General features: G+C 35.2%; 1 pseudogene; it reads left to right on the forward strand.

The window, feature by feature from the left end:
* Nucleotides 1-390: 390 nt before the first annotated feature.
* Nucleotides 391-1,333, forward strand: LOC143387118 (olfactory receptor 8G50-like; annotated as a pseudogene).
* Nucleotides 1,334-5,678: the final 4,345 nt, after the last annotated feature.

Raw genomic sequence — 5,678 nt, forward strand, 5'->3', positions numbered from 1 at the left:
TATTGGCTGTATGATTTTTGTATTGTTGTTATTTTAACATCGGCAAAATATTTGCTCTACAGAGCATTTGAAATTATTAGAAATAAGGCATGACAAGTTCTCAAAACAGTCAACCATAGTTATCAGAACAGTTCTTTGGATTATCAGGAACTAGTTACTAGTAACCACTCTTTTGCCAAATAATACAGATTAGGAAAATGCTGCTATTTATTGACATGTCCCATATTGGGGGGATCTCAAGGTTTTTGGCTGCAAACACAGATGAACAGTGGCCAAAAAAGTAGAAATCTGGCTGAAAATGCTTGAATTATGACTCACACTTCAGTGAGATAATAATTACTTATATCAAATTTGATTTTTCTTCCTCCAATAGGGTTCAAAAAAAAAAAAATGACACAAAGAAACCATTCCACCACAGTGACAGAATTTATCCTGGCTGGATTAACAAACAAACCAGAGCTCCAGCTGCCCCTCTTCCTCTTCTTCATAGGAATCTACATGTTCACTGTGGTAGGAACCTGGGCATGATCATGCTGATGGGCTCAGCTCTCACCCGCATACACCTATGTACTATTTCCTCAGCAGTCTGTCTTTCATTGACCTCTGCCAATCTACTATCATTATCTCCAAAATGGTGGTAAACTTTGTGGTGCAGAAAAACATCGTTTCCTACCCTGAATGCATGACTCATCTCTATTTCTTCCTAGTTTTTGTTATATCAGAATGCCACATGTTGGCTGCAATGGCATATGACCGCTATGTTGCCAACTATACCCCTTTGCTTTACAATGTTACTATGTCTTCTCAAGTCTGTTTCTGGTTGGTAGTTGAAGTGAATAGCATGGGCTTGATTGGTGCCACAGTTCACACAGTCTACATGCTAAGAGTGCTTTTCTGTAATGCTGATATAATCAACCACTATTTTTGTGATGTACTTCTACTATTAGAGCTCTCCTGCTCCAGTACTTTTGTGAACGAATTACTAATTCTGTGCTTTAGTGTGTTTAATGTCCTTGTCCCAACCCTGATCATCCTTAGCTCTTACGTCTTCATTATAGCCAGCATCCTGCGCATTGGCTCCACTGAGGGCAGAGCCAAAGCCTCCAGCACATGCAGTTCCCACATTTCAGTTGTTGCTCTCTTCTTTGGTTTTGTTGCATTCATGTACCTGCAGCCAATGTCAGTTAGCTCCATGAACCAATGGAATGTGTCCTCTGTGTTTTATGCTATTATTGTGCCCATGCTGAACCCTGTAACCAATAGCTTGAGGAATAAGGATGTGAAACTTGCCCTAAATAAATTCCTTAAAAAAAAACTTCCCTGTAAAACTTAGTATTTTGTTTTAGTAAAAATTTACAATTTCTGGAGTTTGATAAGGAAGCAGTCCAGAGTAGCAATATATATTTACAAGTCATGATATTAATGTTAGTGTTTGATTTCTTGGAAGACAGGTGCCAAGGATAATACTGGATTACCCAGGATCAAATACGTAAAGAACAGCACCTCTTTGAGATGTGCCATAATCCATCTGTGCAAAATAACCTGATTCACATCTAAACACATTTATAAACCTTTAAAACACTCCTTAGGGTTGAATATGCCTCATTTTAGGCAAGTTTTTTTTTTTTTAAAATCTTAATTCTGGGAATAAATATATTTGGTCAATATCCTTTTATATTCTCAATATTTTGTATACCTGTTCTTTTTAACTAAGTTTATTGGCAAACATTTTTGAAAGTTTGAGCTCTAAAATAAATAACCAAACATAACAATTTGTAATACCCAAAGTATAATGCCTAATTCTTACTAAGTTTGTAGAACACTATTAGGAAATATAGAAGCATGTGATGAGTGACCATTGTTCCAACTCACAAGGAGATAGAACTATAGTTGGAAAGATTGACAATGATATACCTTATGAATAATACTAGGAATATTTTTACATAAATTAAGCAATAATCCTTGCTCCTCAGTTTAGGGATGATGTTAGTGCCTCTATTTTCTTCATAATTCTATACTCATTTTCCCTTAATCCAAAGAAATAATTTTTCCAAACTTCATTATAGAATCTCAAAGTTGGAAATGATCTTTTTGTTATTTACTTGTGCATATAATATTTCTTCCAATGGAAAAGTTAAATTTAAAAATTATGTTTTTTACTAATGACAAATATAATTTCTAACCAAAGACCATTATTCACTCAAAATAATAATAAAAATAATTTTTTTTAGGGTGGGGGAGCAGGGATCAAGTAAGAAGACTTCCAAGAAGTTATTTGCTTCTTTCCCCTTTCTCATATTTTTATCTTTTCAAACAGCAAAAGAAAACTTGAATTATTTTCCGGGAGGCAATTTTCCTCCTTATTAAGTCTCTCTTGGTGGCATCTATTAGATGTTCAGCTCCCACATATTTGCTTGGAGGTAGTTTAACCATGTCCACTTTATGCTTTGAATATAGTCTTTGCTGTTTTGTCAGATGCTTATTTTTAAATGGACAAGGTTTTTCCCTTTTCTCCCACTCCCAAATTAGCAAGTGAATTCAACCCCTTTTCAGGACACACCTAGAATGTAACCTATGAATTACTTCTTTTAAAACTCTCTGTTTCCATGGATGGGCAGAATCTCAGCCTCTAGGTCAGGAGCCTGTGTTTTTCCTTTGCTAGTAAATCTATAAAACTTTTTTTTACCTTTTTCTCAAACCATGTCCTCATTGTTGAATTAGCATCAGGGACAAGGACCAAACTTTTGGTAACAAATTGGCAACCTAGATGGGACCTAGTGTAACCCCTGCTCCAATTTTCTTGGGAAGGTCTGGCATATTGGACATTCCCACCCCCTTCCATGCTGAGGATTCAAGGTATCTGGTAAGTTTTTTGAAAGGTTACTGCTGGAGAATTAGGAAATTGGGTGAATTTCCCTTCAGCTAAATCAGAAGAGTTTTTGCACAAGCAAAAGGAGTGACTCAGGGACTCTCCTAGCAGCTGCTGAAGCTCCTTCTTTCAGAGAACTTCTGCCTTCTTTCCCTGAACTGTACAAAATACTCCCTCAGGTTGGTCTAAGAGAAACAATGTGACTGACATACAAAAGGTATAACTAATTTTGCCAAGAGATCTATAAATGACATTTAAAGGGATTCCTCTACTAAACATAGAGACAACGCTAATTTTTAAAAAAAAGCTATTTTACAGAAATGACATTACAGATGACATTACATATCTTAACTACAGCTCAAGGGGACACCTGTGCTATTATAAAAACTAAATGCTTTGTGTGTTTCTAACAACTGTGTTAATATTCTAAAGTCTTAAATAGCCTCCACTCACAAATCAATCATGTCAGTACCATCCTAAGCTTTAATGAGTTACTGACTTCATGATTTTCAGAGACTGGCTAAAACATTGTTTTTTGTGCTAATTCTTTACCAAAAAATAAAGTTTTGCTGTCTTGTTTATTGTGATCCTAGCATGATACCTGACCTATGTATGCCTTTTCTAGTAAGGAACAAAGGGCTACCATGGACCTCTGAACTGCCCAGATGCTAAATAACCTTAATTGTCTATGCCTCTCAAGATAGAAAACAAGGATTGGGGGTCACTTCCCCCCAACTTTACCCCTGTCAACAGAAAGCAGCTTGGAAATATTGCCACCCAGTTTTACATAGAAATGGAAGGCAGAAATTGACAGTGGGGAAATGTAATAGTGGCTTAAATGAAGGCTTTTTTGCTCTGCCCCTGAGGCTTATTTTAAAGCAAACATGTCAGGGCACACCTGAAATGTAATCTCTTAATCATCTTTTTAAAAATCCTGTTCTGGTAAATGGATGGAACTGGAGTATGTAATGCCAAGTGAAGTTAGCCAATCCCCAAAAAACAAATGCCAAATGTTTTCTCTGATATGAGGAGGCTGATTCATAGTGGGGTTGGAAGGGTCTTGGGAGGATTAGAGGAACTCTAGATGGTGGCAAGGGAAGGAAGGGGGCATGGGAGTAGAAAAGATGGTGGAATGAGATGGACATCATTATCCTAAGTACCTGTATGAAGACACGAATGGTGTGAATATACTTTGTATATAACCAGAGATATGAAAAATTGTGCTCGCTATGTGTAATATGAACTGTCACATAACAAAGTAGAATAGAAAATAAATTATAAATATCCTCCATTCCCCCAGTGAGCAGAATCACAGGAGATCCTGGCATTTTTCCTTTGCCAATAAAGCAATAAAACCTTTTTTTCACATTTTTCCAAAACTGTGTCCTTGATATTGGATTAGCATCAGTGACAACAACTGAGATTTTGGTAACAATAACAGTATCAACATTTTTTTTTCTTTTGTGTATCTTTCTAGAAGAAGTTCTCATATTTTTGGAGACAAGGTTTTTCTTTTTCACTTCAGTGCCTCTTCTACGTGGCAGGTCATTGTTGTATTCTTTCTGACACCTCCAAGCTTTGAAGTCTTCAAAAACTTTGCATTAAGGAGAAAAGTATGTTCACCTCCAAATAACATCGTGCTCTTTCCTGCTCCTCTCTCTTGTACTACGTCCACAGATACAGCAAAGCGACACTTCTACTTTCAAAGGTAGCATGAGAATTTAACCTTGGTTAAGTTGCTTTTCTCTCATTTAAAAGGCATAAAACTGTGCTTGTGTTGTCATCAGCCGACCTTCTATGTGACAGAAACACCTCAATGCAAAGTCACCTTTATGTTACCCTATAAAACTAAAACTTATAATGACAGAGAGAAGGCTATTCCCCCCTTTGAAAACTACAGGAAAACATTTTCTGAATTTTCTATGTGCTACTCATTTTTTATGTTCTTACTTCATTTTTATTTTCCTAGAAAAATATCTATATATCTATTCATAGCCATATATCTATACAAATATCTGATCCATATTTTTGTGGAGGATAACTCATAATACATATGTATATGTGAGAATTGTATTTGTATTGCTTGATCTGTTTTATAAGGCTTATGTGTATGTAATTTCCATTTTATTATGTGAGGTATTTAACAACAATATCCACTATATTTTTTCTTATTGATGGAACAATAGATAGAAATGACATTTATAATTTTTTTATTATGTTTCAAAGCATTCAGTTCTATGTTAAAACTGTTAAAAATGTTTATAAGAATTTAACTCCATCAACTTGCTTCAATCTTCTATTCAACTGTAAATTAAACTTACTTCTCAGCCACAATGAAAATATAATTCTCCCATAGTGATTTTCAATCCTTCTAGTTTGCATTTGACTTATTATTGTCCAACTGTACTGGACTATAATCTCCATGAAGGATCCCTCCCCACAAATATTTTATTACCACATCTCTAAGATATAGTACACATCGTGCCATCCAAAGGACCCTTATTGATTTTCTTATTTCTGTCTCATACTAATAAGAAAATCATATGTACCTTATAACATATATATTAATATCAGATCAATCTCAAGAAGCTACATGTTTTTTACCCTCACCCTTATTATGCTTAACTTTGTAGAATAATTCCAGAATTTGTAAAATAATGATGATGTTCTGAACAATAGTTTTCAAAGATCTTGAAGGAACAGTCTTGAGCTTCTTCTGTGACAATTTCCAGTACAGATGTGATAACTTTTGAATGTTCTTTTCTTGAATATCAAGGAGTTGTTAGAGAAATATGCACTTTTTCTTGAT

Source organism: Callospermophilus lateralis, chromosome 2, assembly GCF_048772815.1.
Source record: "Callospermophilus lateralis isolate mCalLat2 chromosome 2, mCalLat2.hap1, whole genome shotgun sequence".
Taxonomy (NCBI): domain Eukaryota; kingdom Metazoa; phylum Chordata; class Mammalia; order Rodentia; family Sciuridae; genus Callospermophilus; species Callospermophilus lateralis.